This window comes from Eleutherodactylus coqui, unplaced genomic scaffold (genome assembly GCF_035609145.1).
Source record: "Eleutherodactylus coqui strain aEleCoq1 unplaced genomic scaffold, aEleCoq1.hap1 HAP1_SCAFFOLD_448, whole genome shotgun sequence".
Lineage (NCBI taxonomy): Eukaryota > Metazoa > Chordata > Amphibia > Anura > Eleutherodactylidae > Eleutherodactylus > Eleutherodactylus coqui.
The window spans coordinates 1-23,269 of record NW_027102115.1 but is presented as its reverse complement, the minus strand read 5'-3'; the positions used below and the strand labels follow the sequence as shown (position 1 = coordinate 23,269).

Here is a 23,269-nt window from a genome sequence, read left to right as displayed (position 1 = left end):
AGGAAAGGAGGAGGAGCTGTCAACGGGCATTCTAAGCTGAATGTGCCTGCTCTCGTCAGATCGCGGCCGCCAGCCAGCTTGAGGCCTGGCAAGTACCAGTATGGGTGACCGGCTGGGAATCCCAGGTCCCGTTGACTTTTAAGGCCGTGAGTAGGTTTCTTTCCTTTTCGGAGGTGCGTTCGCACTGCAGAAAGCCCATAGGAAAGGAGGAGGAGCTGTCAACGGGCATTCTTAGCTGAATGTGCCTGCTCTCGTCAGATCGCGGCCGCCAGCCAGCTTGAGGCCTGGCAAGTACCAGTATGGGTGACCGGCTGGGAATCCCAGGTCCAGTTGACTTTTAAGGCCGTGAGTAGGTTGCTTTCCTTTTCGGAGGTGCGTTCGCACTGCAGAAAGCCCATAGGAAAGGAGGAGGAGCTGTCAACGGGCATTCTTAGCTGAATGTGCCTGCTCTCGTCAGATCGCGGCCGCCAGCCAGCTTGAGGCCTGGCAAGTACCAGTATGGGTGACCGGCTGGGAATCCCAGGTCCAGTTGACTTTTAAGGCCGTGAGTAGGTTGCTTTCCTTTTCGGAGGTGCGTTCGCACTGCAGAAAGCCCATAGGAAAGGAGGAGGAGCTGTCAACGGGCATTCAAAGCTGAATGTGCCTGCTCTCGTCAGATCGCGGCCGCCAGCCAGCTTGAGGCCTGGCAAGTACCAGTATGGGTGACCGGCTGGGAATCCCAGGTCCCGTTGACTTTTAAGGCCGTGAGTAGGTTCCTTTCCGTTTCGGAGGTGCGTTCGCACTGCAGAAAGCCCATAGGAAAGGAGGAGGAGCTGTCAACGGGCATTCAAAGCTGAATGTGCCTGCTCTCGTCAGATCGCGGCCGCCAGCCAGCTTGAGGCCTGGCAAGTACCAGTATGGGTGACCGGCTGGGAATCCCAGGTCCCGTTGACTTTTAAGGCCGTGAGTAGGTTTCTTTCCTTTTCGGAGGTGCGTTCGCACTGCAGAAAGCCCATAGGAAAGGAGGAGGAGCTGTCAACCGGCATTCTAAGCTGAATGTGCCTGCTCTCGTCAGATCGTGGCCGCCAGCCAGCTTGAGGCCTGGCAAGTACCAGTATGGGTGACCGGCTGGGAATCCCAGGTCCCGTTGACTTTTAAGGCCGTGAGTAGGTTTCTTTCCTTTTCGGAGGTGCGTTCGCACTGCAGAAAGCCCATAGGAAAGGAGGAGGAGCTGTCAACGGGCATTCTAAGCTGAATGTGCCTGCTCTCGTCAGATCGCGGCCGCCAGCCAGCTTGAGGCCTGGCAAGTACCAGTATGGGTGACCGGCTGGGAATCCCAGGTCCCGTTGACTTTTAAGGCCGTGAGTAGGTTTCTTTCCTTTTCGGAGGTGCGTTCGCACTGCAGAAAGCCCATAGGAAAGGAGGAGGAGCTGTCAACGGGCATTCTAAGCTGAATGTGCCTGCTCTCGTCAGATCGCGGCCGCCAGCCAGCTTGAGGCCTGGCAAGTACCAGTATGGGTGACCGGCTGGGAATCCCAGGTCCCGTTGACTTTTAAGGCCGTGAGTAGGTTTCTTTCCTTTTCGGAGGTGCGTTCGCACTGCAGAAAGCCCATAGGAAAGGAGGAGGAGCTGTCAACGGGCATTCTAATCTGAATGTGCCTGCTCTCGTCAGATCGCAGCCGCCAGCCAGCTTGAGGCCTGGCAAGTACCAGTATGGGTGACCGGCTGGGAATCCCAGGTCCCGTTGACTTTTAAGGCCGTGAGTAGGTTTCTTTCCTTTTCGGAGGTGCGTTCGCACTGCAGAAAGCCCATAGGAAAGGAGGAGGAGCTGTCAACGGGCATTCTAAGCTGAATGTGCCTGCTCTCGTCAGATCGCGGCCGCCAGCCAGCTTGAGGCCTGGCAAGTACCAGTATGGGTGACCGGCTGGGAATCCCAGGTCCCGTTGACTTTTAAGGCCGTGAGTAGGTTTCTTTCCTTTTCGGAGGTGCGTTCGCACTGCAGAAAGCCCATAGGAAAGGAGGAGGAGCTGTCAACGGGCATTCTAAGCTGAATGTGCCTGCTCTCGTCAGATCGCGGCCGCCAGCCAGCTTGAGGCCTGGCAAGTACCAGTATGGGTGACCGGCTGGGAATCCCAGGTCCCGTTGACTTTTAAGGCCGTGAGTAGGTTTCTTTCCGTTTCGGAGGTGCGTTCGCACTGCAGAAAGCCCATAGGAAAGGAGGAGGAGCTGTCAACGGGCATTCTAAGCTGAATGTGCCTGCTCTCGTCAGATCGCGGCCGCCAGCCAGCTTGAGGCCTGGCAAGTACCAGTATGGGTGACCGGCTGGGAATCCCAGGTCCCGTTGACTTTTAAGGCCGTGAGTAGGTTTCTTTCCTTTTCGGAGGTGCGTTCGCACTGCAGAAAGCCCATAGGAAAGGAGGAGAAGCTGTCAACGGGCATTCTAAGCTGAATGTGCCTGCTCTCGTCAGATCGCGGCTGCCAGCCAGCTTGAGGCCTGGCAAGTACCAGTATGGGTGACCGGCTGGGAATCCCAGGTCCCGTTGACTTTTAAGGCCGTGAGTAGGTTTCTTTCCGTTTCGGAGGTGCGTTCGCACTGCAGAAAGCCCATAGGAAAGGAGGAGGAGCTGTCAACGGGCATTCTAAGCTGAATGTGCCTGCTCTCGTCAGATCGCGGCCGCCAGCCAGCTTGAGGCCTGGCAAGTACCAGTATGGGTGACCGGCTGGGAATCCCAGGTCCCGTTGACTTTTAAGGCCGTGAGTAGGTTTCTTTCCTTTTCGGAGGTGCGTTCGCACTGCAGAAAGCCCATAGGAAAGGAGGAGAAGCTGTCAACGGGCATTCTAAGCTGAATGTGCCTGCTCTCGTCAGATCGCGGCCGCCAGCCAGCTTGAGGCCTGGCAAGTACCAGTATGGGTGACCGGCTGGGAATCCCAGGTCCCGTTGACTTTTAAGGCCGTGAGTAGGTTTCTTTCCGTTTCGGAGGTGCGTTCGCACTGCAGAAAGCCCATAGGAAAGGAGGAGGAGCTGTCAACGGGCATTCTAAGCTGAATGTGCCTGCTCTCGTCAGATCGCGGCCGCCAGCCAGCTTGAGGCCTGGCCTGTACCAGTATGGGTGACCGGCTGGGAATCCCAGGTCCCGTTGTCTTTTAAGGCCGTGAGTAGGTTTCTTTCCTTTTCGGAGGTGCGTTCGCACTGCAGAAAGCCCATAGGAAAGGAGGAGGAGCTGTCAACGGGCATTCTAAGCTGAATGTGCCTGCTCTCGTCAGATCGCGGCCGCCAGCCAGCTTGAGGCCTGGCAAGTACTAGTATGGGTGACCGGCTGGGAATCCCAGGTCCCGTTGACTTTTAAGGCCGTGAGTAGGTTTCTTTCCGTTTCGGAGGTGCGTTCGCACTGCAGAAAGCCCATAGGAAAGGAGGAGGAGCTGTCAACGGGCATTCTAAGCTGAATGTGCCTGCTCTCGTCAGATCGCGGCCGCCAGCCAGCTTGAGGCCTGGCAAGTACCAGTATGGGTGACCGGCTGGGAATCCCAGGTCCCGTTGACTTTTAAGGCCGTGAGTAGGTTTCTTTCCTTTTCGGAGGTGCGTTCGCACTGCAGAAAGCCCATAGGAAAGGAGGAGGAGCTGTCAACGGGCATTCTAAGCTGAATGTGCCTGCTCTCGTCAGATCGCGGCCGCCAGCCAGCTTGAGGCCTGGCAAGTACCAGTATGGGTGACCGGCTGGGAATCCCAGGTCCCGTTGACTTTTAAGGCCGTGAGTAGGTTTCTTTCCTTTTCGGAGGTGCGTTCGCACTGCAGAAAGCCCATAGGAAAGGAGGAGGAGCTGTCAACGGGCATTCTAAGCTGAATGTGCCTGCTCTCGTCAGATCGCGGCCGCCAGCCAGCTTGAGGCCTGGCAAGTACCAGTATGGGTGACCGGCTGGGAATCCCAGGTCCTGTTGACTTTTAAGGCCGTGAGTAGGTTTCTTTCCTTTTCGGAGGTGCGTTCGCACTGCAGAAAGCCCATAGGAAAGGAGGAGGAGCTGTCAACGGGCATTCTAAGCTGAATGTGCCTGCTCTCGTCAGATCGCGGCCGCCAGCCAGCTTGAGGCCTGGCAAGTACCAGTATGGGTGACCGGCTGGGAATCCCAGGTCCCGTTGACTTTTAAGGCCGTGAGTAGGTTTCTTTCCTTTTCGGAGGTGCGTTCGCACTGCAGAAAGCCCATAGGAAAGGAGGAGGAGCTGTCAACGGGCATTCTAATCTGAATGTGCCTGCTCTCGTCAGATCGCAGCCGCCAGCCAGCTTGAGGCCTGGCAAGTACCAGTATGGGTGACCGGCTGGGAATCCCAGGTCCCGTTGACTTTTAAGGCCGTGAGTAGGTTGCTTTCCTTTTCGGAGGTGCGTTCGCACTGCAGAAAGCCCATAGGAAAGGAGGAGGAGCTGTCAACGGGCATTCTAAGCTGAATGTGCCTGCTCTCGTCAGATCGCGGCCGCCAGCCAGCTTGAGGCCTGGCAAGTACCAGTATGGGTGACCGGCTGGGAATCCCAGGTCCCGTTGACTTTTAAGGCCGTGAGTAGGTTTCTTTCCTTTTCGGAGGTGCGTTCGCACTGCAGAAAGCCCATAGGAAAGGAGGAGGAGCTGTCAACGGGCATTCTAAGCTGAATGTGCCTGCTCTCGTCAGATCGCGGCCGCCAGCCAGCTTGAGGCCAGGCAAGTACCAGTATGGGTGACCGGCTGGGAATCCCAGGTCCCGTTGACTTTTAAGGCCGTGAGTAGGTTTCTTTCCTTTTCGGAGGTGCGTTCGCACTGCAGAAAGCCCATAGGAAAGGAGGAGGAGCTGTCAACGGGCATTCTAAGCTGAATGTGCCTGCTCTCGTCAGATCGCGGCCGCCAGCCAGCTTGAGGCCTGGCAAGTACCAGTATGGGTGACCGGCTGGGAATCCCAGGTCCCGTTGACTTTTAAGGCCGTGAGTAGGTTTCTTTCCGTTTCGGAGGTGCGTTCGCACTGCAGAAAGCCCATAGGAAAGGAGGAGGAGCTGTCAACGGGCATTCTAAGCTGAATGTGCCTGCTCTCGTCAGATCGCGGCCGCCAGCCAGCTTGAGGCCTGGCAAGTACCAGTATGGGTGACCGGCTGGGAATCCCAGGTCCCGTTGACTTTTAAGGCCGTGAGTAGGTTTCTTTCCTTTTCGGAGGTGCGTTCGCACTGCAGAAAGCCCATAGGAAAGGAGGAGGAGCTGTCAACGGGCATTCTTAGCTGAATGTGCCTGCTCTCGTCAGATCGCGGCCGCCAGCCAGCTTGAGGCCTGGCAAGTACCAGTATGGGTGACCGGCTGGGAATCCCAGGTCCAGTTGACTTTTAAGGCCGTGAGTAGGTTGCTTTCCTTTTCGGAGGTGCGTTCGCACTGCAGAAAGCCCATAGGAAAGGAGGAGGAGCTGTCAACGGGCATTCTTAGCTGAATGTGCCTGCTCTCGTCAGATCGCGGCCGCCAGCCAGCTTGAGGCCTGGCAAGTACCAGTATGGGTGACCGGCTGGGAATCCCAGGTCCAGTTGACTTTTAAGGCCGTGAGTAGGTTGCTTTCCTTTTCGGAGGTGCGTTCGCACTGCAGAAAGCCCATAGGAAAGGAGGAGGAGCTGTCAACGGGCATTCAAAGCTGAATGTGCCTGCTCTCGTCAGATCGCGGCCGCCAGCCAGCTTGAGGCCTGGCAAGTACCAGTATGGGTGACCGGCTGGGAATCCCAGGTCCCGTTGACTTTTAAGGCCGTGAGTAGGTTCCTTTCCGTTTCGGAGGTGCGTTCGCACTGCAGAAAGCCCATAGGAAAGGAGGAGGAGCTGTCAACGGGCATTCAAAGCTGAATGTGCCTGCTCTCGTCAGATCGCGGCCGCCAGCCAGCTTGAGGCCTGGCAAGTACCAGTATGGGTGACCGGCTGGGAATCCCAGGTCCCGTTGACTTTTAAGGCCGTGAGTAGGTTTCTTTCCTTTTCGGAGGTGCGTTCGCACTGCAGAAAGCCCATAGGAAAGGAGGAGGAGCTGTCAACGGGCATTCTAAGCTGAATGTGCCTGCTCTCGTCAGATCGTGGCCGCCAGCCAGCTTGAGGCCTGGCAAGTACCAGTATGGGTGACCGGCTGGGAATCCCAGGTCCCGTTGACTTTTAAGGCCGTGAGTAGGTTTCTTTCCTTTTCGGAGGTGCGTTCGCACTGCAGAAAGCCCATAGGAAAGGAGGAGGAGCTGTCAACGGGCATTCTAAGCTGAATGTGCCTGCTCTCGTCAGATCGCGGCCGCCAGCCAGCTTGAGGCCTGGCAAGTACCAGTATGGGTGACCGGCTGGGAATCCCAGGTCCCGTTGACTTTTAAGGCCGTGAGTAGGTTTCTTTCCTTTTCGGAGGTGCGTTCGCACTGCAGAAAGCCCATAGGAAAGGAGGAGGAGCTGTCAACGGGCATTCTAAGCTGAATGTGCCTGCTCTCGTCAGATCGCGGCCGCCAGCCAGCTTGAGGCCTGGCAAGTACCAGTATGGGTGACCGGCTGGGAATCCCAGGTCCCGTTGACTTTTAAGGCCGTGAGTAGGTTTCTTTCCTTTTCGGAGGTGCGTTCGCACTGCAGAAAGCCCATAGGAAAGGAGGAGGAGCTGTCAACGGGCATTCTAAGCTGAATGTGCCTGCTCTCGTCAGATCGCGGCCGCCAGCCAGCTTGAGGCCTGGCAAGTACCAGTATGGGTGACCGGCTGGGAATCCCAGGTCCCGTTGACTTTTAAGGCCGTGAGTAGGTTTCTTTCCTTTTCGGAGGTGCGTTCGCACTGCAGAAAGCCCATAGGAAAGGAGGAGGAGCTGTCAACGGGCATTCTAATCTGAATGTGCCTGCTCTCGTCAGATCGCAGCCGCCAGCCAGCTTGAGGCCTGGCAAGTACCAGTATGGGTGACCGGCTGGGAATCCCAGGTCCCGTTGACTTTTAAGGCCGTGAGTAGGTTTCTTTCCTTTTCGGAGGTGCGTTCGCACTGCAGAAAGCCCATAGGAAAGGAGGAGGAGCTGTCAACGGGCATTCTAAGCTGAATGTGCCTGCTCTCGTCAGATCGCGGCCGCCAGCCAGCTTGAGGCCTGGCAAGTACCAGTATGGGTGACCGGCTGGGAATCCCAGGTCCCGTTGACTTTTAAGGCCGTGAGTAGGTTTCTTTCCTTTTCGGAGGTGCGTTCGCACTGCAGAAAGCCCATAGGAAAGGAGGAGGAGCTGTCAACGGGCATTCTAAGCTGAATGTGCCTGCTCTCGTCAGATCGCGGCCGCCAGCCAGCTTGAGGCCTGGCAAGTACCAGTATGGGTGACCGGCTGGGAATCCCAGGTCCCGTTGACTTTTAAGGCCGTGAGTAGGTTTCTTTCCGTTTCGGAGGTGCGTTCGCACTGCAGAAAGCCCATAGGAAAGGAGGAGGAGCTGTCAACGGGCATTCTAAGCTGAATGTGCCTGCTCTCGTCAGATCGCGGCCGCCAGCCAGCTTGAGGCCTGGCAAGTACCAGTATGGGTGACCGGCTGGGAATCCCAGGTCCCGTTGACTTTTAAGGCCGTGAGTAGGTTTCTTTCCTTTTCGGAGGTGCGTTCGCACTGCAGAAAGCCCATAGGAAAGGAGGAGAAGCTGTCAACGGGCATTCTAAGCTGAATGTGCCTGCTCTCGTCAGATCGCGGCTGCCAGCCAGCTTGAGGCCTGGCAAGTACCAGTATGGGTGACCGGCTGGGAATCCCAGGTCCCGTTGACTTTTAAGGCCGTGAGTAGGTTTCTTTCCGTTTCGGAGGTGCGTTCGCACTGCAGAAAGCCCATAGGAAAGGAGAAGGAGCTGTCAACGGGCATTCTAAGCTGAATGTGCCTGCTCTCGTCAGATCGCGGCCGCCAGCCAGCTTGAGGCCTGGCAAGTACCAGTATGGGTGACCGGCTGGGAATCCCAGGTCCCGTTGACTTTTAAGGCCGTGAGTAGGTTTCTTTCCTTTTCGGAGGTGCGTTCGCACTGCAGAAAGCCCATAGAAAAGGAGGAGAAGCTGTCAACGGGCATTCTAAGCTGAATGTGCCTGCTCTCGTCAGATCGCGGCCGCCAGCCAGCTTGAGGCCTGGCAAGTACCAGTATGGGTGACCGGCTGGGAATCCCAGGTCCCGTTGACTTTTAAGGCCGTGAGTAGGTTTCTTTCCGTTTCGGAGGTGCGTTCGCACTGCAGAAAGCCCATAGGAAAGGAGGAGGAGCTGTCAACGGGCATTCTAAGCTGAATGTGCCTGCTCTCGTCAGATCGCGGCCGCCAGCCAGCTTGAGGCCTGGCCTGTACCAGTATGGGTGACCGGCTGGGAATCCCAGGTCCCGTTGTCTTTTAAGGCCGTGAGTAGGTTTCTTTCCTTTTCGGAGGTGCGTTCGCACTGCAGAAAGCCCATAGGAAAGGAGGAGGAGCTGTCAACGGGCATTCTAAGCTGAATGTGCCTGCTCTCGTCAGATCGCGGCCGCCAGCCAGCTTGAGGCCTGGCAAGTACCAGTATGGGTGACCGGCTGGGAATCCCAGGTCCCGTTGACTTTTAAGGCCGTGAGTAGGTTTCTTTCCGTTTCGGAGGTGCGTTCGCACTGCAGAAAGCCCATAGGAAAGGAGGAGGAGCTGTCAACGGGCATTCTAAGCTGAATGTGCCTGCTCTCGTCAGATCGCGGCCGCCAGCCAGCTTGAGGCCTGGCAAGTACCAGTATGGGTGACCGGCTGGGAATCCCAGGTCCCGTTGACTTTTAAGGCCGTGAGTAGGTTTCTTTCCTTTTCGGAGGTGCGTTCGCACTGCAGAAAGCCCATAGGAAAGGAGGAGGAGCTGTCAACGGGCATTCTAAGCTGAATGTGCCTGCTCTCGTCAGATCGCGGCCGCCAGCCAGCTTGAGGCCTGGCAAGTACCAGTATGGGTGACCGGCTGGGAATCCCAGGTCCCGTTGACTTTTAAGGCCGTGAGTAGGTTTCTTTCCTTTTCGGAGGTGCGTTCGCACTGCAGAAAGCCCATAGGAAAGGAGGAGGAGCTGTCAACGGGCATTCTAAGCTGAATGTGCCTGCTCTCGTCAGATCGCGGCCGCCAGCCAGCTTGAGGCCTGGCAAGTACCAGTATGGGTGACCGGCTGGGAATCCCAGGTCCTGTTGACTTTTAAGGCCGTGAGTAGGTTTCTTTCCTTTTCGGAGGTGCGTTCGCACTGCAGAAAGCCCATAGGAAAGGAGGAGGAGCTGTCAACGGGCATTCTAAGCTGAATGTGCCTGCTCTCGTCAGATCGCGGCCGCCAGCCAGCTTGAGGCCTGGCAAGTACCAGTATGGGTGACCGGCTGGGAATCCCAGGTCCCGTTGACTTTTAAGGCCGTGAGTAGGTTTCTTTCCTTTTCGGAGGTGCGTTCGCACTGCAGAAAGCCCATAGGAAAGGAGGAGGAGCTGTCAACGGGCATTCTAATCTGAATGTGCCTGCTCTCGTCAGATCGCAGCCGCCAGCCAGCTTGAGGCCTGGCAAGTACCAGTATGGGTGACCGGCTGGGAATCCCAGGTCCCGTTGACTTTTAAGGCCGTGAGTAGGTTGCTTTCCTTTTCGGAGGTGCGTTCGCACTGCAGAAAGCCCATAGGAAAGGAGGAGGAGCTGTCAACGGGCATTCTAAGCTGAATGTGCCTGCTCTCGTCAGATCGCGGCCGCCAGCCAGCTTGAGGCCTGGCAAGTACCAGTATGGGTGACCGGCTGGGAATCCCAGGTCCCGTTGACTTTTAAGGCCGTGAGTAGGTTTCTTTCCTTTTCGGAGGTGCGTTCGCACTGCAGAAAGCCCATAGGAAAGGAGGAGGAGCTGTCAACGGGCATTCTAAGCTGAATGTGCCTGCTCTCGTCAGATCGTGGCCGCCAGCCAGCTTGAGGCCTGGCAAGTACCAGTATGGGTGACCGGCTGGGAATCCCAGGTCCCGTTGACTTTTAAGGCCGTGAGTAGGTTTCTTTCCTTTTCGGAGGTGCGTTCGCACTGCAGTAAGCCCATAGGAAAGGAGGAGGAGCTGTCAACGGGAATTCTAAGCTGAATGTGCCTGCTCTCGTCAGATCGCGGCCGCCAGCCAGCTTGAGGCCTGGCAAGTACCAGTATGGGTGACCGGCTGGGAATCCCAGGTCCCGTTGACTTTTAAGGCCGTGAGTAGGTTTCTTTCCTTTTCGGAGGTGCGTTCGCACTGCAGAAAGCCCATAGGAAAGGAGGAGAAGCTGTCAACGGGCATTCTAAGCTGAATGTGCCTGCTCTCGTCAGATCGCGGCCGCCAGCCAGCTTGAGGCCTGGCAAGTACCAGTATGGGTGACCGGCTGGGAATCCCAGGTCCCGTTGACTTTTAAGGCCGTGAGTAGGTTTCTTTCCTTTTCGGAGGTGCGTTCGCACTGCAGAAAGCCCATAGGAAAGGAGGAGGAGCTGTCAACGGGCATTCTAATCTGAATGTGTCCCTCTCTCGTCAGATCGCAGCCGCCAGCCAGCTTGAGGCCTGGCAAGTACCAGTATGGGTGACCGGCTGGGAATCCCAGGTCCCGTTGACTTTTAAGGCCGTGAGTAGGTTTCTTTCCGTTTCGGAGGTGCGTTCGCACTGCAGAAAGCCCATAGGAAAGGAGGAGGAGCTGTCAACGGGCATTCTAAGCTGAATGTGCCTGCTCTCGTCAGATCGCGGCCGCCAGCCAGCTTGAGGCCTGGCAAGTACCAGTATGGGTGACCGGCTGGGAATCCCAGGTCCCGTTGACTTTTAAGGCCGTGAGTAGGTTCCTTTCCGTTTCGGAGGTGCGTTCGCACTGCAGAAAGCCCATAGGAAAGGAGGAGGAGCTGTCAACGGGCATTCAAAGCTGAATGTGCCTGCTCTCGTCAGATCGCGGCCGCCAGCCAGCTTGAGGCCTGGCAAGTACCAGTATGGGTGACCGGCTGGGAATCCCAGGTCCCGTTGACTTTTAAGGCCGTGAGTAGGTTTCTTTCCTTTTCGGAGGTGCGTTCGCACTGCAGAAAGCCCATAGGAAAGGAGGAGGAGCTGTCAACGGGCATTCTAAGCTGAATGTGCCTGCTCTCGTCAGATCGTGGCCGCCAGCCAGCTTGAGGCCTGGCAAGTACCAGTATGGGTGACCGGCTGGGAATCCCAGGTCCCGTTGATTTTTAAGGCCGTGAGTAGGTTTCTTTCCTTTTCGGAGGTGCGTTCGCACTGCAGAAAGCCCATAGGAAAGGAAGAGGAGCTGTCAACGGGCATTCTAAGCTGAATGTGCCTGCTCTCGTCAGATCGCGGCCGCCAGCCAGCTTGAGGCCTGGCAAGTACCAGTATGGGTGACCGGCTGGGAATCCCAGGTCCCGTTGACTTTTAAGGCCGTGAGTAGGTTTCTTTCCTTTTCGGAGGTGCGTTCGCACTGCAGAAAGCCCATAGGAAAGGAGGAGGAGCTGTCAACGGGCATTCTAAGCTGAATGTCCCTGCTCTCGTCAGATCGCGGCCGCCAGCCAGCTTGAGGCCTGGCAAGTACCAGTATGGGTGACCGGCTGGGAATCCCAGGTCCCGTTGACTTTTAAGGCCGTGAGTAGGTTTCTTTCCGTTTCGGAGGTGCGTTCGCACTGCAGAAAGCCCATAGGAAAGGAGGAGGAGCTGTCAACGGGCATTCTAAGCTGAATGTGCCTGCTCTCGTCAGATCGCGGCCGCCAGCCAGCTTGAGGCCTGGCAAGTACCAGTATGGGTGACCGGCTGGGAATCCCAGGTCCCGTTGACTTTTAAGGCCGTGAGTAGGTTTCTTTCCTTTTCGGAGGTGCGTTCGCACTGCAGAAAGCCCATAGGAAAGGAGGAGGAGCTGTCAACGGGCATTCTAAGCTGAATGTGCCTGCTCTCGTCAGATCGCGGCCGCCAGCCAGCTTGAGGCCTGGCAAGTACCAGTATGGGTGACCGGCTGGGAATCTCAGGTCCCGTTGACTTTTAAGGCCGTGAGTAGGTTTCTTTCCTTTTCGGAGGTGCGTTCGCACTGCAGAAAGCCCATAGGAAAGGAGGAGGAGCTGTCAACGGGCATTCTAAGCTGAATGTGCCTGCTCTCGTCAGATCGCGGCCGCCAGCCAGCTTGAGGCCTGGCAAGTACCAGTATGGGTGACCGGCTGGGAATCCCAGGTCCCGTTGACTTTTAAGGCCGTGAGTAGGTTTCTTTCCTTTTCGGAGGTGCGTTCGCACTGCAGAAAGCCCATAGGAAAGGAGGAGGAGCTGTCAACGGGCATTCTAAGCTGAATGTGCCTGCTCTCGTCAGATCGCGGCCGCCAGCCAGCTTGAGGCCTGGCAAGTACCAGTATGGGTGACCGGCTGGGAATCCCAGGTCCCGTTGACTTTTAAGGCCGTGAGTAGGTTTCTTTCCTTTTCGGAGGTGCGTTCGCACTGCAGAAAGCCCATAGGAAAGGAGGAGGAGCTGTCAACGGGCATTCTAAGCTGAATGTGCCTGCTCTCGTCAGATTGCGGCCGCCAGCCAGCTTGAGGCCTGGCAAGTACCAGTATGGGTGACCGGCTGGGAATCCCAGGTCCCGTTGACTTTTAAGGCCGTGAGTAGGTTTCTTTCCTTTTCGGAGGTGCGTTCGCACTGCAGAAAGCCCATAGGAAAGGAGGAGGAGCTGTCAACGGGCATTCTAAGCTGAATGTGCCTGCTCTCGTCAGATCGCGGCCGCCAGCCAGCTTGAGGCCTGGCAAGTACCAGTATGGGTGACCGGCTGGGAATCCCAGGTCCCGTTGACTTTTAAGGCCGTGAGTAGGTTTCTTTCCTTTTCGGAGGTGCGTTCGCACTGCAGAAAGCCCATAGGAAAGGAGGAGGAGCTGTCAACGGGCATTCTAAGCTGAATGTGCCTGCTCTCGTCAGATCGCGGCCGCCAGCCAGCTTGAGGCCTGGCAAGTACCAGTATGGGTGACCGGCTGGGAATCCCAGGTCCTGTTGACTTTTAAGGCCGTGAGTAGGTTTCTTTCCTTTTCGGAGGTGCGTTCGCACTGCAGAAAGCCCATAGGAAAGGAGGAGGAGCTGTCAACGGGCATTCTAAGCTGAATGTGCCTGCTCTCGTCAGATCGCGGCCGCCAGCCAGCTTGAGGCCTGGCAAGTACCAGTATGGGTGACCGGCTGGGAATCCCAGGTCCCGTTGACTTTTAAGGCCGTGAGTAGGTTTCTTTCCTTTTCGGAGGTGCGTTCGCACTGCAGAAAGCCCATAGGAAAGGAGGAGGAGCTGTCAACGGGCATTCTAAGCTGAATGTGCCTGCTCTCGTCAGATCGCAGCCGCCAGCCAGCTTGAGGCCTGGCAAGTACCAGTATGGGTGACCGGCTGGGAATCCCAGGTCCCGTTGACTTTTAAGGCCGTGAGTAGGTTGCTTTCCTTTTCGGAGGTGCGTTCGCACTGCAGAAAGCCCATAGGAAAGGAGGAGGAGCTGTCAACGGGCATTCTAAGCTGAATGTGCCTGCTCTCGTCAGATCGCGGCCGCCAGCCAGCTTGAGGCCTGGCAAGTACCAGTATGGGTGACCGGCTGGGAATCCCAGGTCCCGTTGACTTTTAAGGCCGTGAGTAGGTTTCTTTCCTTTTCGGAGGTGCGTTCGCACTGCAGAAAGCCCATAGGAAAGGAGGAGGAGCTGTCAACGGGCATTCTAAGCTGAATGTGCCTGCTCTCGTCAGATCGTGGCCGCCAGCCAGCTTGAGGCCTGGCAAGTACCAGTATGGGTGACCGGCTGGGAATCCCAGGTCCCGTTGACTTTTAAGGCCGTGAGTAGGTTTCTTTCCTTTTCGGAGGTGCGTTCGCACTGCAGTAAGCCCATAGGAAAGGAGGAGGAGCTGTCAACGGGCATTCTAAGCTGAATGTGCCTGCTCTCGTCAGATCGCGGCCGCCAGCCAGCTTGAGGCCTGGCAAGTACCAGTATGGGTGACCGGCTGGGAATCCCAGGTCCCGTTGACTTTTAAGGCCGTGAGTAGGTTTCTTTCCTTTTCGGAGGTGCGTTCGCACTGCAGAAAGCCCATAGGAAAGGAGGAGGAGCTGTCAACGGGCATTCTAAGCTGAATGTGCCTGCTCTCGTCAGATCGCGGCCGCCAGCCAGCTTGAGGCCTGGCAAGTACCAGTATGGGTGACCGGCTGGGAATCCCAGGTCCCGTTGACTTTTAAGGCCGTGAGTAGGTTTCTTTCCTTTTCGGAGGTGCGTTCGCACTGCAGAAAGCCCATAGGAAAGGAGGAGGAGCTGTCAACGGGCATTCTAATCTGAATGTGTCCCTGCTCTCGTCAGATCGCAGCCGCCAGCCAGCTTGAGGCCTGGCAAGTACCAGTATGGGTGACCGGCTGGGAATCCCAGGTCCCGTTGACTTTTAAGGCCGTGAGTAGGTTTCTTTCCGTTTCGGAGGTGCGTTCGCACTGCAGAAAGCCCATAGGAAAGGAGGAGGAGCTGTCAACGGGCATTCTAAGCTGAATGTGCCTGCTCTCGTCAGATCGCGGCCGCCAGCCAGCTTGAGGCCTGGCAAGTACCAGTATGGGTGACCGGCTGGGAATCCCAGGTCCCGTTGACTTTTAAGGCCGTGAGTAGGTTCCTTTCCGTTTCGGAGGTGCGTTCGCACTGCAGAAAGCCCATAGGAAAGGAGGAGGAGCTGTCAACGGGCATTCTAAGCTGAATGTGCCTGCTCTCGTCAGATCGCGGCCGCCAGCCAGCTTGAGGCCTGGCAAGTACCAGTATGGGTGACCGGCTGGGAATCCCAGGTCCCGTTGACTTTTAAGGCCGTGAGTAGGTTTCTTTCCTTTTCGGAGGTGCGTTCGCACTGCAGAAAGCCCATAGGAAAGGAGGAGGAGCTGTCAACGGGCATTCTAAGCTGAATGTGCCTGCTCTCGTCAGATCGTGGCCGCCAGCCAGCTTGAGGCCTGGCAAGTACCAGTATGGGTGACCGGCTGGGAATCCCAGGTCCCGTTGACTTTTAAGGCCGTGAGTAGGTTTCTTTCCTTTTCGGAGGTGCGTTCGCACTGCAGAAAGCCCATAGGAAAGGAAGAGGAGCTGTCAACGGGCATTCTAAGCTGAATGTGCCTGCTCTCGTCAGATCGCGGCCGCCAGCCAGCTTGAGGCCTGGCAAGTACCAGTATGGGTGACCGGCTGGGAATCCCAGGTCCCGTTGACTTTTAAGGCCGTGAGTAGGTTTCTTTCCTTTTCGGAGGTGCGTTCGCACTGCAGAAAGCCCATAGGAAAGGAGGAGGAGCTGTCAACGGGCATTCTAAGCTGAATGTGCCTGCTCTCGTCAGATCGCGGCCGCCAGCCAGCTTGAGGCCTGGCAAGTACCAGTATGGGTGACCGGCTGGGAATCCCAGGTCCCGTTGACTTTTAAGGCCGTGAGTAGGTTTCTTTCCGTTTCGGAGGTGCGTTCGCACTGCAGAAAGCCCATAGGAAAGGAGGAGGAGCTGTCAACGGGCATTCTAAGCTGAATGTGCCTGCTCTCGTCAGATCGCGGCCGCCAGCCAGCTTGAGGCCTGGCAAGTACCAGTATGGGTGACCGGCTGGGAATCCCAGGTCCCGTTGACTTTTAAGGCCGTGAGTAGGTTTCTTTCCTTTTCGGAGGTGCGTTCGCACTGCAGAAAGCCCATAGGAAAGGAGGAGGAGCTGTCAACGGGCATTCTAAGCTGAATGTGCCTGCTCTCGTCAGATCGCGGCCGCCAGCCAGCTTGAGGCCTGGCAAGTACCAGTATGGGTGACCGGCTGGGAATCCCAGGTCCCGTTGACTTTTAAGGCCGTGAGTAGGTTTCTTTCCTTTTCGGAGGTGCGTTCGCACTGCAGAAAGCCCATAGGAAAGGAGGAGGAGCTGTCAACGGGCATTCTAAGCTGAATGTGCCTGCTCTCGTCAGATCGCGGCCGCCAGCCAGCTTGAGGCCTGGCAAGTACCAGTATGGGTGACCGGCTGGGAATCCCAGGTCCCGTTGACTTTTAAGGCCGTGAGTAGGTTTCTTTCCTTTTCGGAGGTGCGTTCGCACTGCAGAAAGCCCATAGGAAAGGAGGAGGAGCTGTCAACGGGCATTCTAAGCTGAATGTGCCTGCTCTCGTCAGATCGCGGCCGCCAGCCAGCTTGAGGCCTGGCAAGTACCAGTATGGGTGACCGGCTGGGAATCCCAGGTCCCGTTGACTTTTAAGGCCGTGAGTAGGTTTCTTTCCTTTTCGGAGGTGCGTTCGCACTGCAGAAAGCCCATAGGAAAGGAGGAGGAGCTGTCAACGGGCATTCTAAGCTGAATGTGCCTGCTCTCGTCAGATCGCGGCCGCCAGCCAGCTTGAGGCCTGGCAAGTACCAGTATGGGTGACCGGCTGGGAATCCCAGGTCCCGTTGACTTTTAAGGCCGTGAGTAGGTTTCTTTCCTTTTCGGAGGTGCGTTCGCACTGCAGAAAGCCCATAGGAAAGGAGGAGGAGCTGTCAACGGGCATTCTAAGCTGAATGTGCCTGCTCTCGTCAGATCGCGGCCGCCAGCCAGCTTGAGGCCTGGCAAGTACCAGTATGGGTGACCGGCTGGGAATCCCAGGTCCCGTTGACTTTTAAGGCCGTGAGTAGGTTTCTTTCCTTTTCGGAGGTGCGTTCGCACTGCAGAAAGCCCATAGGAAAGGAGGAGGAGCTGTCAACGGGCATTCTAAGCTGAATGTGCCTGCTCTCGTCAGATCGCGGCCGCCAGCCAGCTTGAGGCCTGGCAAGTACCAGTATGGGTGACCGGCTGGGAATCCCAGGTCCCGTTGACTTTTAAGGCCGTGAGTAGGTTTCTTTCCTTTTCGGAGGTGCGTTCGCACTGCAGAAAGCCCATAGGAAAGGAGGAGGAGCTGTCAACGGGCATTCTAAGCTGAATGTGCCTGCTCTCGTCAGATCGCGGCCGCCAGCCAGCTTGAGGCCTGGCAAGTACCAGTATGGGTGACCGGCTGGGAATCCCAGGTCCCGTTGACTTTTAAGGCCGTGAGTAGGTTTCTTTCCTTTTCGGAGGTGCGTTCGCACTGCAGAAAGCCCATAGGAAAGGAGGAGGAGCTGTCAACGGGCATTCTAAGCTGAATGTGCCTGCTCTCGTCAGATCGCGGCCGCCAGCCAGCTTGAGGCCTGGCAAGTACCAGTATGGGTGACCGGCTGGGAATCCCAGGTCCCGTTGACTTTTAAGGCCGTGAGTAGGTTTCTTTCCTTTTCGGAGGTGCGTTCGCACTGCAGAAAGCCCATAGGAAAGGAGGAGGAGCTGTCAACGGGCATTCTAAGCTGAATGTGCCTGCTCTCGTCAGATCGCGGCCGCCAGCCAGCTTGAGGCCTGGCAAGTACCAGTATGGGTGACCGGCTGGGAATCCCAGGTCCCGTTGACTTTTAAGGCCGTGAGTAGGTTTCTTTCCTTTTCGGAGGTGCGTTCGCACTGCAGAAAGCCCATAGGAAAGGAGGAGGAGCTGTCAACGGGCATTCTAAGCTGAATGTGCCTGCTCTCGTCAGATCGCTGGCCGCCAGCCAGCTTGAGGCCTGGCAAGTACCAGTATGGGTGACCGGCTGGGAATCCCAGGTCCCGTTGACTTTTAAGGCCGTGAGTAGGTTTCTTTCCTTTTCGGAGGTGCGTTCGCACTGCAGAAAGCCCATAGGAAAGGAGGAGGAGCTGTCAACGGGCATTCTAAGCTGAATGTGCCTGCTCTCGTCAGATCGCGGCCGCCAGCCAGCTTGAGGCCTGGCAAGTACCAGTATGGGTGACCGGCTGGGAATCCCAGGTCCCGTTGACTTTTAAGGCCGTGAGTAGGTTTCTTTCCTTTTCGGAGGTGCGTTCGCACTGCAGAAAGCCCATAGGAAAGGAGGAGGAGCTGTCAACGGGCATTCTAAGCTGAATGTGCCTGCTCTCGTCAGATCGCGGCCGCCAGCCAGCTTGAGGCCTGGCAAGTACCAGTATGGGTGACCGGCTGGGAATCCCAGGTCCCGTTGACTTTTAAGGCCGTGAGTAGGTTTCTTTCCTTTTCGGAGGTGCGTTCGCACTGCAGAAAGCCCATAGGAAAGGAGGAGGAGCTGTCAACGGGCATTCTAAGCTGAATGTGCCTGCTCTCGTCAGATCGCGGCCGCCAGCCAGCTTGAGGCCTGGCAAGTACCAGTATGGGTGACCGGCTGGGAATCCCAGGTCCCGTTGACTTTTAAGGCCGTGAGTAGGTTTCTTTCCGTTCTTCCGTTCGGAGGTGCGTTCGCACTGCAGAAAGCCCATAGGAAAGGAGGAGGAGCTGTCAACGGGCATTCTAAGCTGAATGTGCCTGCTCTCGTCAGATCGCGGCCGCCAGCCAGCTTGAGGCCTGGCAAGTACCAGTATGGGTGACCGGCTGGGAATCCCAGGTCCCGTTGACTTTTAAGGCCGTGAGTAGGTTTCTTTCCTTTTCGGAGGTGCGTTCGCACTGCAGAAAGCCCATAGGAAAGGAGGAGGAGCTGTCAACAGGCATTCTTAGCTGAATGTGCCTGCTCTCGTCAGATCGCGGCCGCCAGCCAGCTTGAGGCCTGGCAAGTACCAGTATGGGTGACCGGCTGGGAATCCCAGGTCCAGTTGACTTTTAAGGCCGTGAGTAGGTTGCTTTCCTTTTCGGAGGTGCGTTCGCACTGCAGAAAGCCCATAGGAAAGGAGGAGGAGCTGTCAACGGGCATTCAAAGCTGAATGTGCCTGCTCTCGTCAGATCGCGGCCGCCAGCCAGCTTGAGGCCTGGCAAGTACCAGTATGGGTGACCGGCTGGGAATCCCAGGTCCCGTTGACTTTTAAGGCCGTGAGTAGGTTCCTTTCCGTTTCGGAGGTGCGTTCGCACTGCAGAAAGCCCATAGGAAAGGAGGAGGAGCTGTCAACGGGCATTCAAAGCTGAATGTGCCTGCTCTCGTCAGATCGCGGCCGCCAGCCAGCTTGAGGCCTGGCAAGTACCAGTATGGGTGACCGGCTGGGAATCCCAGGTCCCGTTGACTTTTAAGGCCGTGAGTAGGTTTCTTTCCTTTTCGGAGGTGCGTTCGCACTGCAGAAAGCCCATAGGAAAGGAGGAGGAGCTGTCAACGGGCATTCTAAGCTGAATGTGCCTGCTCTCGTCAGATCGCGGCCGCCAGCCAGCTTGAGGCCTGGCAAGTACCAGTATGGGTGACCGGCTGGGAATCCCAGGTCCCGTTGACTTTTAAGGCCGTGAGTAGGTTTCTTTCCTTTTCGGAGGTGCGTTCGCACTGCAGAAAGCCCATAGGAAAGGAGGAGGAGCTGTCAACGGGCATTCTAAGCTGAATGTGCCTGCTCTCGTCAGATCGCGGCCGCCAGCCAGCTTGAGGCCTGGCAAGTACCAGTATGGGTGACCGGCTGGGAATCCCAGGTCCCGTTGACTTTTAAGGCCGTGAGTAGGTTTCTTTCCTTTTCGGAGGTGCGTTCGCACTGCAGAAAGCCCATAGGAAAGGAGGAGGAGCTGTCAACGGGCATTCTAAGCTGAATGTGCCTGCTCTCGTCAGATCGCGGCCGCCAGCCAGCTTGAGGCCTGGCAAGTACCAGTATGGGTGACCGGCTGGGAATCCCAGGTCCCGTTGACTTTTAAGGCCGTGAGTAGGTTTCTTTCCTTTTCGGAGGTGCGTTCGCACTGCAGAAAGCCCATAGGAAAGGAGGAGGAGCTGTCAACGGGCATTCTAAGCTGAATGTGCCTGCTCTCGTCAGATCGCGGCCGCCAGCCAGCTTGAGGCCTGGCAAGTACCAGTATGGGTGACCGGCTGGGAATCCCAGGTCCCGTTGACTTTTAAGGCCGTGAGTAGGTTTCTTTCCTTTTCGGAGGTGCGTTCGCACTGCAGAAAGCCCATAGGAAAGGAGGAGGAGCTGTCAACGGGCATTCTAAGCTGAATGTGCCTGCTCTCGTCAGATCGCGGCCGCCAGCCAGCTTGAGGCCTGGCAAGTACCAGTATGGGTGACCGGCTGGGAATCCCAGGTCCCGTTGACTTTTAAGGCCGTGAGTAGGTTTCTTTCCTTTTCGGAGGTGCGTTCGCACTGCAGAAAGCCCATAGGAAAGGAGGAGGAGCTGTCAACGGGCATTCTAAGCTGAATGTGCCTGCTCTCGTCAGATCGCGGCCGCCAGCCAGCTTGAGGCCTGGCAAGTACCAGTATGGGTGACCGGCTGGGAATCCCAGGTCCCGTTGACTTTTAAGGCCGTGAGTAGGTTTCTTTCCTTTTCGGAGGTGCGTTCGCACTGCAGAAAGCCCATAGGAAAGGAGGAGGAGCTGTCAACGGGCATTCTTAGCTGAATGTGCCTGCTCTCGTCAGATCGCGGCCGCCAGCCAGCTTGAGGCCTGGCAAGTACCAGTATGGGTGACCGGCTGGGAATCCCAGGTCCAGTTGACTTTTAAGGCCGTGAGTAGGTTGCTTTCCTTTTCGGAGGTGCGTTCGCACTGCAGAAAGCCCATAGGAAAGGAGGAGGAGCTGTCAACGGGCATTCTAAGCTGAATGTGCCTGCTCTCGTCAGATCGCGGCCGCCAGCCAGCTTGAGGCCTGGCAAGTACCAGTATGGGTGACCGGCTGGGAATCCCAGGTCCCGTTGACTTTTAAGGCCGTGAGTAGGTTGCTTTCCTTTTCGGAGGTGCGTTCGCACTGCAGAAAGCCCATAGGAAAGGAGGAGGAGCTGTCAACGGGCATTCAAAGCTGAATGTGCCTGCTCTCGTCAGATCGCGGCCGCCAGCCAGCTTGAGGCCTGGCAAGTACCAGTATGGGTGACCGGCTGGGAATCCCAGGTCCCGTTGACTTTTAAGGCCGTGAGTAGGTTTCCTTTCCGTTTCGGAGGTGCGTTCGCACTGCAGAAAGCCCATAGGAAAGGAGGAGGAGCTGTCAACGGGCATTCTAAGCTGAATGTGCCTGCTCTCGTCAGATCGCGGCCGCCAGCCAGCTTGAGGCCTGGCAAGTACCAGTATGGGTGACCGGCTGGGAATCCCAGGTCCCGTTGACTTTTAAGGCCGTGAGTAGGTTTCTTTCCTTTTCGGAGGTGCGTTCGCACTGCAGAAAGCCCATAGGAAAGGAGGAGGAGCTGTCAACGGGCATTCTAAGCTGAATGTGCCTGCTCTCGTCAGATCGCTGGCCGCCAGCCAGCTTGAGGCCTGGCAAGTACCAGTATGGGTGACCGGCTGGGAATCCCAGGTCCCGTTGACTTTTAAGGCCGTGAGTAGGTTTCTTTCCTTTTCGGAGGTGCGTTCGCACTGCAGAAAGCCCATAGGAAAGGAGGAGGAGCTGTCAACGGGCATTCTAAGCTGAATGTGCCTGCTCTCGTCAGATCGCGGCCGCCAGCCAGCTTGAGGCCTGGCAAGTACCAGTATGGGTGACCGGCTGGGAATCCCAGGTCCCGTTGACTTTTAAGGCCGTGAGTAGGTTTCTTTCCTTTTCGGAGGTGCGTTCGCACTGCAGAAAGCCCATAGGAAAGGAGGAGGAGCTGTCAACGGGCATTCTAAGCTGAATGTGCCTGCTCTCGTCAGATCGCGGCCGCCAGCCAGCTTGAGGCCTGGCAAGTACCAGTATGGGTGACCGGCTGGGAATCCCAGGTCCCGTTGACTTTTAAGGCCGTGAGTAGGTTTCTTTCCTTTTCGGAGGTGCGTTCGCACTGCAGAAAGCCCATAGGAAAGGAGGAGGAGCTGTCAACGGGCATTCTAAGCTGAATGTGCCTGCTCTCGTCAGATCGCGGCCGCCAGCCAGCTTGAGGCCTGGCAAGTACCAGTATGGGTGACCGGCTGGGAATCCCAGGTCCCGTTGACTTTTAAGGCCGTGAGTAGGTTTCTTTCCTTTTCGGAGGTGCGTTCGCACTGCAGAAAGCCCATAGGAAAGGAGGAGGAGCTGTCAACGGGCATTCTAAGCTGAATGTGCCTGCTCTCGTCAGATCGCAGCCGCCAGCCAGCTTGAGGCCTGGCAAGTACCAGTATGGGTGACCGGCTGGGAATCCCAGGTCCCGTTGACTTTTAAGGCCGTGAGTAGGTTTCTTTCCTTTTCGGAGGTGCGTTCGCACTGCAGAAAGCCCATAGGAAAGGAGGAGGAGCTGTCAACGGGCATTCTAAGCTGAATGTGCCTGCTCTCGTCAGATCGCGGCCGCCAGCCAGCTTGAGGCCTGGCAAGTACCAGTATGGGTGACCGGCTGGGAATCCCAGGTCCCGTTGACTTTTAAGGCCGTGAGTAGGTTTCTTTCCTTTTCGGAGGTGCGTTCGCACTGCAGAAAGCCCATAGGAAAGGAGGAGGAGCTGTCAACGGGCATTCTAAGCTGAATGTGCCTGCTCTCGTCAGATCGCGGCCGCCAGCCAGCTTGAGGCCTGGCAAGTACCAGTATGGGTGACCGGCTGGGAATCCCAGGTCCCGTTGACTTTTAAGGCCGTGAGTAGGTTTCTTTCCGTTTCGGAGGTGCGTTCGCACTGCAGAAAGCCCATAGGAAAGGAGGAGGAGCTGTCAACGGGCATTCTAAGCTGAATGTGCCTGCTCTCGTCAGATCGCGGCCGCCAGCCAGCTTGAGGCCTGGCAAGTACCAGTATGGGTGACCGGCTGGGAATCCCAGGTCCCGTTGACTTTTAAGGCCGTGAGTAGGTTTCTTTCCTTTTCGGAGGTGCGTTCGCACTGCAGAAAGCCCATAGGAAAGGAGGAGAAGCTGTCAACGGGCATTCTAAGCTGAATGTGCCTGCTCTCGTCAGATCGCGGCTGCCAGCCAGCTTGAGGCCTGGCAAGTACCAGTATGGGTGACCGGCTGGGAATCCCAGGTCCCGTTGACTTTTAAGGCCGTGAGTAGGTTTCTTTCCGTTTCGGAGGTGCGTTCGCACTGCAGAAAGCCCATAGGAAAGGAGGAGGAGCTGTCAACGGGCATTCTAAGCTGAATGTGCCTGCTCTCGTCAGATCGCGGCCGCCAGCCAGCTTGAGGCCTGGCAAGTACCAGTATGGGTGACCGGCTGGGAATCCCAGGTCCCGTTGACTTTTAAGGCCGTGAGTAGGTTTCTTTCCTTTTCGGAGGTGCGTTCGCACTGCAGAAAGCCCATAGGAAAGGAGGAGAAGCTGTCAACGGGCATTCTAAGCTGAATGTGCCTGCTCTCGTCAGATCGCGGCCGCCAGCCAGCTTGAGGCCTGGCAAGTACCAGTATGGGTGACCGGCTGGGAATCCCAGGTCCCGTTGACTTTTAAGGCCGTGAGTAGGTTTCTTTCCGTTTCGGAGGTGCGTTCGCACTGCAGAAAGCCCATAGGAAAGGAGGAGGAGCTGTCAACGGGCATTCTAAGCTGAATGTGCCTGCTCTCGTCAGATCGCGGCCGCCAGCCAGCTTGAGGCCTGGCCTGTACCAGTATGGGTGACCGGCTGGGAATCCCAGGTCCCCGTTGTCTTTTAAGGCCGTGAGTAGGTTTCTTTCCTTTTCGA

At 56.7% G+C, this 23,269-nt stretch overlaps 115 pseudogenes; all 115 read left to right on the top strand.

Moving 5' to 3' along the window:
* The first annotated feature begins 18 nt into the window (after positions 1 to 18).
* Positions 19 to 137, top strand: LOC136597960 (5S ribosomal RNA; annotated as a pseudogene).
* Positions 138 to 217: 80 nt separating this feature from the next.
* LOC136598298 (5S ribosomal RNA) lies at positions 218 to 336 on the top strand (annotated as a pseudogene).
* An 80-nt stretch (positions 337 to 416) lies between these two features.
* LOC136598296 (5S ribosomal RNA) lies at positions 417 to 535 on the top strand (annotated as a pseudogene).
* Positions 536 to 615: 80 nt separating this feature from the next.
* LOC136598265 (5S ribosomal RNA) lies at positions 616 to 734 on the top strand (annotated as a pseudogene).
* An 80-nt stretch (positions 735 to 814) lies between these two features.
* Positions 815 to 933, top strand: LOC136598264 (5S ribosomal RNA; annotated as a pseudogene).
* Positions 934 to 1,212: 279 nt separating this feature from the next.
* On the top strand, positions 1,213 to 1,331 carry LOC136597959 (5S ribosomal RNA; annotated as a pseudogene).
* Positions 1,332 to 1,411: 80 nt separating this feature from the next.
* Positions 1,412 to 1,530, top strand: LOC136597958 (5S ribosomal RNA; annotated as a pseudogene).
* An 80-nt stretch (positions 1,531 to 1,610) lies between these two features.
* Positions 1,611 to 1,729, top strand: LOC136598164 (5S ribosomal RNA; annotated as a pseudogene).
* Positions 1,730 to 1,809: 80 nt separating this feature from the next.
* LOC136597957 (5S ribosomal RNA) lies at positions 1,810 to 1,928 on the top strand (annotated as a pseudogene).
* An 80-nt stretch (positions 1,929 to 2,008) lies between these two features.
* On the top strand, positions 2,009 to 2,127 carry LOC136597956 (5S ribosomal RNA; annotated as a pseudogene).
* An 80-nt stretch (positions 2,128 to 2,207) lies between these two features.
* On the top strand, positions 2,208 to 2,326 carry LOC136597954 (5S ribosomal RNA; annotated as a pseudogene).
* Positions 2,327 to 2,406: 80 nt separating this feature from the next.
* Positions 2,407 to 2,525, top strand: LOC136598130 (5S ribosomal RNA; annotated as a pseudogene).
* Positions 2,526 to 2,605: 80 nt separating this feature from the next.
* Positions 2,606 to 2,724, top strand: LOC136597952 (5S ribosomal RNA; annotated as a pseudogene).
* An 80-nt stretch (positions 2,725 to 2,804) lies between these two features.
* LOC136597951 (5S ribosomal RNA) lies at positions 2,805 to 2,923 on the top strand (annotated as a pseudogene).
* Positions 2,924 to 3,003: 80 nt separating this feature from the next.
* LOC136598287 (5S ribosomal RNA) lies at positions 3,004 to 3,122 on the top strand (annotated as a pseudogene).
* An 80-nt stretch (positions 3,123 to 3,202) lies between these two features.
* LOC136597991 (5S ribosomal RNA) lies at positions 3,203 to 3,321 on the top strand (annotated as a pseudogene).
* Positions 3,322 to 3,401: 80 nt separating this feature from the next.
* On the top strand, positions 3,402 to 3,520 carry LOC136597950 (5S ribosomal RNA; annotated as a pseudogene).
* Positions 3,521 to 3,600: 80 nt separating this feature from the next.
* On the top strand, positions 3,601 to 3,719 carry LOC136597949 (5S ribosomal RNA; annotated as a pseudogene).
* An 80-nt stretch (positions 3,720 to 3,799) lies between these two features.
* On the top strand, positions 3,800 to 3,918 carry LOC136598138 (5S ribosomal RNA; annotated as a pseudogene).
* Positions 3,919 to 3,998: 80 nt separating this feature from the next.
* LOC136597948 (5S ribosomal RNA) lies at positions 3,999 to 4,117 on the top strand (annotated as a pseudogene).
* Positions 4,118 to 4,197: 80 nt separating this feature from the next.
* On the top strand, positions 4,198 to 4,316 carry LOC136598161 (5S ribosomal RNA; annotated as a pseudogene).
* Positions 4,317 to 4,396: 80 nt separating this feature from the next.
* On the top strand, positions 4,397 to 4,515 carry LOC136597947 (5S ribosomal RNA; annotated as a pseudogene).
* An 80-nt stretch (positions 4,516 to 4,595) lies between these two features.
* On the top strand, positions 4,596 to 4,714 carry LOC136598003 (5S ribosomal RNA; annotated as a pseudogene).
* Positions 4,715 to 4,794: 80 nt separating this feature from the next.
* Positions 4,795 to 4,913, top strand: LOC136597946 (5S ribosomal RNA; annotated as a pseudogene).
* Positions 4,914 to 4,993: 80 nt separating this feature from the next.
* Positions 4,994 to 5,112, top strand: LOC136597945 (5S ribosomal RNA; annotated as a pseudogene).
* Positions 5,113 to 5,192: 80 nt separating this feature from the next.
* LOC136598295 (5S ribosomal RNA) lies at positions 5,193 to 5,311 on the top strand (annotated as a pseudogene).
* An 80-nt stretch (positions 5,312 to 5,391) lies between these two features.
* LOC136598293 (5S ribosomal RNA) lies at positions 5,392 to 5,510 on the top strand (annotated as a pseudogene).
* Positions 5,511 to 5,590: 80 nt separating this feature from the next.
* LOC136598263 (5S ribosomal RNA) lies at positions 5,591 to 5,709 on the top strand (annotated as a pseudogene).
* An 80-nt stretch (positions 5,710 to 5,789) lies between these two features.
* Positions 5,790 to 5,908, top strand: LOC136598262 (5S ribosomal RNA; annotated as a pseudogene).
* An 80-nt stretch (positions 5,909 to 5,988) lies between these two features.
* On the top strand, positions 5,989 to 6,107 carry LOC136598226 (5S ribosomal RNA; annotated as a pseudogene).
* An 80-nt stretch (positions 6,108 to 6,187) lies between these two features.
* LOC136597944 (5S ribosomal RNA) lies at positions 6,188 to 6,306 on the top strand (annotated as a pseudogene).
* Positions 6,307 to 6,386: 80 nt separating this feature from the next.
* LOC136597941 (5S ribosomal RNA) lies at positions 6,387 to 6,505 on the top strand (annotated as a pseudogene).
* An 80-nt stretch (positions 6,506 to 6,585) lies between these two features.
* On the top strand, positions 6,586 to 6,704 carry LOC136597940 (5S ribosomal RNA; annotated as a pseudogene).
* An 80-nt stretch (positions 6,705 to 6,784) lies between these two features.
* On the top strand, positions 6,785 to 6,903 carry LOC136598160 (5S ribosomal RNA; annotated as a pseudogene).
* Positions 6,904 to 6,983: 80 nt separating this feature from the next.
* LOC136597939 (5S ribosomal RNA) lies at positions 6,984 to 7,102 on the top strand (annotated as a pseudogene).
* Positions 7,103 to 7,182: 80 nt separating this feature from the next.
* LOC136597938 (5S ribosomal RNA) lies at positions 7,183 to 7,301 on the top strand (annotated as a pseudogene).
* An 80-nt stretch (positions 7,302 to 7,381) lies between these two features.
* LOC136597937 (5S ribosomal RNA) lies at positions 7,382 to 7,500 on the top strand (annotated as a pseudogene).
* An 80-nt stretch (positions 7,501 to 7,580) lies between these two features.
* LOC136598128 (5S ribosomal RNA) lies at positions 7,581 to 7,699 on the top strand (annotated as a pseudogene).
* Positions 7,700 to 7,779: 80 nt separating this feature from the next.
* Positions 7,780 to 7,898, top strand: LOC136597936 (5S ribosomal RNA; annotated as a pseudogene).
* An 80-nt stretch (positions 7,899 to 7,978) lies between these two features.
* Positions 7,979 to 8,097, top strand: LOC136597935 (5S ribosomal RNA; annotated as a pseudogene).
* Positions 8,098 to 8,177: 80 nt separating this feature from the next.
* LOC136598286 (5S ribosomal RNA) lies at positions 8,178 to 8,296 on the top strand (annotated as a pseudogene).
* An 80-nt stretch (positions 8,297 to 8,376) lies between these two features.
* On the top strand, positions 8,377 to 8,495 carry LOC136597934 (5S ribosomal RNA; annotated as a pseudogene).
* An 80-nt stretch (positions 8,496 to 8,575) lies between these two features.
* LOC136597933 (5S ribosomal RNA) lies at positions 8,576 to 8,694 on the top strand (annotated as a pseudogene).
* An 80-nt stretch (positions 8,695 to 8,774) lies between these two features.
* LOC136597932 (5S ribosomal RNA) lies at positions 8,775 to 8,893 on the top strand (annotated as a pseudogene).
* An 80-nt stretch (positions 8,894 to 8,973) lies between these two features.
* Positions 8,974 to 9,092, top strand: LOC136598136 (5S ribosomal RNA; annotated as a pseudogene).
* Positions 9,093 to 9,172: 80 nt separating this feature from the next.
* LOC136597929 (5S ribosomal RNA) lies at positions 9,173 to 9,291 on the top strand (annotated as a pseudogene).
* Positions 9,292 to 9,371: 80 nt separating this feature from the next.
* On the top strand, positions 9,372 to 9,490 carry LOC136598159 (5S ribosomal RNA; annotated as a pseudogene).
* An 80-nt stretch (positions 9,491 to 9,570) lies between these two features.
* Positions 9,571 to 9,689, top strand: LOC136597928 (5S ribosomal RNA; annotated as a pseudogene).
* Positions 9,690 to 9,769: 80 nt separating this feature from the next.
* LOC136598225 (5S ribosomal RNA) lies at positions 9,770 to 9,888 on the top strand (annotated as a pseudogene).
* An 80-nt stretch (positions 9,889 to 9,968) lies between these two features.
* LOC136598193 (5S ribosomal RNA) lies at positions 9,969 to 10,087 on the top strand (annotated as a pseudogene).
* Positions 10,088 to 10,167: 80 nt separating this feature from the next.
* LOC136597927 (5S ribosomal RNA) lies at positions 10,168 to 10,286 on the top strand (annotated as a pseudogene).
* Positions 10,287 to 10,566: 280 nt separating this feature from the next.
* On the top strand, positions 10,567 to 10,685 carry LOC136597926 (5S ribosomal RNA; annotated as a pseudogene).
* An 80-nt stretch (positions 10,686 to 10,765) lies between these two features.
* LOC136598260 (5S ribosomal RNA) lies at positions 10,766 to 10,884 on the top strand (annotated as a pseudogene).
* Positions 10,885 to 10,964: 80 nt separating this feature from the next.
* LOC136598289 (5S ribosomal RNA) lies at positions 10,965 to 11,083 on the top strand (annotated as a pseudogene).
* Positions 11,084 to 11,163: 80 nt separating this feature from the next.
* Positions 11,164 to 11,282, top strand: LOC136597925 (5S ribosomal RNA; annotated as a pseudogene).
* An 80-nt stretch (positions 11,283 to 11,362) lies between these two features.
* Positions 11,363 to 11,481, top strand: LOC136598153 (5S ribosomal RNA; annotated as a pseudogene).
* Positions 11,482 to 11,561: 80 nt separating this feature from the next.
* LOC136597924 (5S ribosomal RNA) lies at positions 11,562 to 11,680 on the top strand (annotated as a pseudogene).
* Positions 11,681 to 11,760: 80 nt separating this feature from the next.
* LOC136598182 (5S ribosomal RNA) lies at positions 11,761 to 11,879 on the top strand (annotated as a pseudogene).
* Positions 11,880 to 11,959: 80 nt separating this feature from the next.
* Positions 11,960 to 12,078, top strand: LOC136597923 (5S ribosomal RNA; annotated as a pseudogene).
* Positions 12,079 to 12,158: 80 nt separating this feature from the next.
* LOC136597922 (5S ribosomal RNA) lies at positions 12,159 to 12,277 on the top strand (annotated as a pseudogene).
* Positions 12,278 to 12,357: 80 nt separating this feature from the next.
* Positions 12,358 to 12,476, top strand: LOC136598234 (5S ribosomal RNA; annotated as a pseudogene).
* Positions 12,477 to 12,556: 80 nt separating this feature from the next.
* On the top strand, positions 12,557 to 12,675 carry LOC136597921 (5S ribosomal RNA; annotated as a pseudogene).
* An 80-nt stretch (positions 12,676 to 12,755) lies between these two features.
* On the top strand, positions 12,756 to 12,874 carry LOC136598135 (5S ribosomal RNA; annotated as a pseudogene).
* An 80-nt stretch (positions 12,875 to 12,954) lies between these two features.
* On the top strand, positions 12,955 to 13,073 carry LOC136597919 (5S ribosomal RNA; annotated as a pseudogene).
* Positions 13,074 to 13,153: 80 nt separating this feature from the next.
* Positions 13,154 to 13,272, top strand: LOC136597930 (5S ribosomal RNA; annotated as a pseudogene).
* An 80-nt stretch (positions 13,273 to 13,352) lies between these two features.
* Positions 13,353 to 13,471, top strand: LOC136597917 (5S ribosomal RNA; annotated as a pseudogene).
* Positions 13,472 to 13,551: 80 nt separating this feature from the next.
* Positions 13,552 to 13,670, top strand: LOC136598224 (5S ribosomal RNA; annotated as a pseudogene).
* Positions 13,671 to 13,750: 80 nt separating this feature from the next.
* LOC136597916 (5S ribosomal RNA) lies at positions 13,751 to 13,869 on the top strand (annotated as a pseudogene).
* An 80-nt stretch (positions 13,870 to 13,949) lies between these two features.
* On the top strand, positions 13,950 to 14,068 carry LOC136597915 (5S ribosomal RNA; annotated as a pseudogene).
* Positions 14,069 to 14,148: 80 nt separating this feature from the next.
* Positions 14,149 to 14,269, top strand: LOC136598318 (5S ribosomal RNA; annotated as a pseudogene).
* Positions 14,270 to 14,349: 80 nt separating this feature from the next.
* Positions 14,350 to 14,468, top strand: LOC136597914 (5S ribosomal RNA; annotated as a pseudogene).
* Positions 14,469 to 14,548: 80 nt separating this feature from the next.
* On the top strand, positions 14,549 to 14,667 carry LOC136597913 (5S ribosomal RNA; annotated as a pseudogene).
* An 80-nt stretch (positions 14,668 to 14,747) lies between these two features.
* On the top strand, positions 14,748 to 14,866 carry LOC136598222 (5S ribosomal RNA; annotated as a pseudogene).
* Positions 14,867 to 14,946: 80 nt separating this feature from the next.
* On the top strand, positions 14,947 to 15,065 carry LOC136598332 (5S ribosomal RNA; annotated as a pseudogene).
* Positions 15,066 to 15,145: 80 nt separating this feature from the next.
* LOC136598331 (5S ribosomal RNA) lies at positions 15,146 to 15,264 on the top strand (annotated as a pseudogene).
* Positions 15,265 to 15,344: 80 nt separating this feature from the next.
* LOC136598330 (5S ribosomal RNA) lies at positions 15,345 to 15,463 on the top strand (annotated as a pseudogene).
* An 80-nt stretch (positions 15,464 to 15,543) lies between these two features.
* On the top strand, positions 15,544 to 15,662 carry LOC136598329 (5S ribosomal RNA; annotated as a pseudogene).
* Positions 15,663 to 15,742: 80 nt separating this feature from the next.
* Positions 15,743 to 15,861, top strand: LOC136598328 (5S ribosomal RNA; annotated as a pseudogene).
* An 80-nt stretch (positions 15,862 to 15,941) lies between these two features.
* LOC136598325 (5S ribosomal RNA) lies at positions 15,942 to 16,060 on the top strand (annotated as a pseudogene).
* An 80-nt stretch (positions 16,061 to 16,140) lies between these two features.
* LOC136598324 (5S ribosomal RNA) lies at positions 16,141 to 16,259 on the top strand (annotated as a pseudogene).
* An 80-nt stretch (positions 16,260 to 16,339) lies between these two features.
* LOC136598323 (5S ribosomal RNA) lies at positions 16,340 to 16,458 on the top strand (annotated as a pseudogene).
* Positions 16,459 to 16,538: 80 nt separating this feature from the next.
* Positions 16,539 to 16,657, top strand: LOC136598322 (5S ribosomal RNA; annotated as a pseudogene).
* Positions 16,658 to 16,737: 80 nt separating this feature from the next.
* Positions 16,738 to 16,856, top strand: LOC136598321 (5S ribosomal RNA; annotated as a pseudogene).
* An 80-nt stretch (positions 16,857 to 16,936) lies between these two features.
* On the top strand, positions 16,937 to 17,055 carry LOC136598320 (5S ribosomal RNA; annotated as a pseudogene).
* An 80-nt stretch (positions 17,056 to 17,135) lies between these two features.
* Positions 17,136 to 17,254, top strand: LOC136598319 (5S ribosomal RNA; annotated as a pseudogene).
* An 80-nt stretch (positions 17,255 to 17,334) lies between these two features.
* On the top strand, positions 17,335 to 17,454 carry LOC136598311 (5S ribosomal RNA; annotated as a pseudogene).
* An 80-nt stretch (positions 17,455 to 17,534) lies between these two features.
* On the top strand, positions 17,535 to 17,653 carry LOC136598309 (5S ribosomal RNA; annotated as a pseudogene).
* An 80-nt stretch (positions 17,654 to 17,733) lies between these two features.
* LOC136598297 (5S ribosomal RNA) lies at positions 17,734 to 17,852 on the top strand (annotated as a pseudogene).
* An 80-nt stretch (positions 17,853 to 17,932) lies between these two features.
* LOC136598285 (5S ribosomal RNA) lies at positions 17,933 to 18,051 on the top strand (annotated as a pseudogene).
* Positions 18,052 to 18,138: 87 nt separating this feature from the next.
* LOC136598271 (5S ribosomal RNA) lies at positions 18,139 to 18,257 on the top strand (annotated as a pseudogene).
* Positions 18,258 to 18,337: 80 nt separating this feature from the next.
* LOC136598303 (5S ribosomal RNA) lies at positions 18,338 to 18,456 on the top strand (annotated as a pseudogene).
* Positions 18,457 to 18,536: 80 nt separating this feature from the next.
* Positions 18,537 to 18,655, top strand: LOC136598258 (5S ribosomal RNA; annotated as a pseudogene).
* Positions 18,656 to 18,735: 80 nt separating this feature from the next.
* Positions 18,736 to 18,854, top strand: LOC136598257 (5S ribosomal RNA; annotated as a pseudogene).
* An 80-nt stretch (positions 18,855 to 18,934) lies between these two features.
* LOC136598259 (5S ribosomal RNA) lies at positions 18,935 to 19,053 on the top strand (annotated as a pseudogene).
* An 80-nt stretch (positions 19,054 to 19,133) lies between these two features.
* LOC136598247 (5S ribosomal RNA) lies at positions 19,134 to 19,252 on the top strand (annotated as a pseudogene).
* An 80-nt stretch (positions 19,253 to 19,332) lies between these two features.
* LOC136598235 (5S ribosomal RNA) lies at positions 19,333 to 19,451 on the top strand (annotated as a pseudogene).
* Positions 19,452 to 19,531: 80 nt separating this feature from the next.
* LOC136598223 (5S ribosomal RNA) lies at positions 19,532 to 19,650 on the top strand (annotated as a pseudogene).
* An 80-nt stretch (positions 19,651 to 19,730) lies between these two features.
* Positions 19,731 to 19,849, top strand: LOC136598211 (5S ribosomal RNA; annotated as a pseudogene).
* An 80-nt stretch (positions 19,850 to 19,929) lies between these two features.
* LOC136598199 (5S ribosomal RNA) lies at positions 19,930 to 20,048 on the top strand (annotated as a pseudogene).
* Positions 20,049 to 20,128: 80 nt separating this feature from the next.
* LOC136598292 (5S ribosomal RNA) lies at positions 20,129 to 20,247 on the top strand (annotated as a pseudogene).
* An 80-nt stretch (positions 20,248 to 20,327) lies between these two features.
* On the top strand, positions 20,328 to 20,446 carry LOC136598187 (5S ribosomal RNA; annotated as a pseudogene).
* An 80-nt stretch (positions 20,447 to 20,526) lies between these two features.
* Positions 20,527 to 20,645, top strand: LOC136598256 (5S ribosomal RNA; annotated as a pseudogene).
* An 81-nt stretch (positions 20,646 to 20,726) lies between these two features.
* LOC136598175 (5S ribosomal RNA) lies at positions 20,727 to 20,845 on the top strand (annotated as a pseudogene).
* An 80-nt stretch (positions 20,846 to 20,925) lies between these two features.
* LOC136598310 (5S ribosomal RNA) lies at positions 20,926 to 21,045 on the top strand (annotated as a pseudogene).
* Positions 21,046 to 21,125: 80 nt separating this feature from the next.
* LOC136598163 (5S ribosomal RNA) lies at positions 21,126 to 21,244 on the top strand (annotated as a pseudogene).
* An 80-nt stretch (positions 21,245 to 21,324) lies between these two features.
* LOC136598149 (5S ribosomal RNA) lies at positions 21,325 to 21,443 on the top strand (annotated as a pseudogene).
* An 80-nt stretch (positions 21,444 to 21,523) lies between these two features.
* LOC136598137 (5S ribosomal RNA) lies at positions 21,524 to 21,642 on the top strand (annotated as a pseudogene).
* An 80-nt stretch (positions 21,643 to 21,722) lies between these two features.
* Positions 21,723 to 21,841, top strand: LOC136597918 (5S ribosomal RNA; annotated as a pseudogene).
* Positions 21,842 to 21,921: 80 nt separating this feature from the next.
* LOC136598125 (5S ribosomal RNA) lies at positions 21,922 to 22,040 on the top strand (annotated as a pseudogene).
* An 80-nt stretch (positions 22,041 to 22,120) lies between these two features.
* LOC136598113 (5S ribosomal RNA) lies at positions 22,121 to 22,239 on the top strand (annotated as a pseudogene).
* Positions 22,240 to 22,319: 80 nt separating this feature from the next.
* On the top strand, positions 22,320 to 22,438 carry LOC136598101 (5S ribosomal RNA; annotated as a pseudogene).
* Positions 22,439 to 22,518: 80 nt separating this feature from the next.
* LOC136598127 (5S ribosomal RNA) lies at positions 22,519 to 22,637 on the top strand (annotated as a pseudogene).
* Positions 22,638 to 22,717: 80 nt separating this feature from the next.
* LOC136598089 (5S ribosomal RNA) lies at positions 22,718 to 22,836 on the top strand (annotated as a pseudogene).
* Positions 22,837 to 22,916: 80 nt separating this feature from the next.
* LOC136598077 (5S ribosomal RNA) lies at positions 22,917 to 23,035 on the top strand (annotated as a pseudogene).
* An 80-nt stretch (positions 23,036 to 23,115) lies between these two features.
* On the top strand, positions 23,116 to 23,235 carry LOC136598302 (5S ribosomal RNA; annotated as a pseudogene).
* The last annotated feature ends 34 nt before the right edge of the window (positions 23,236 to 23,269 follow it).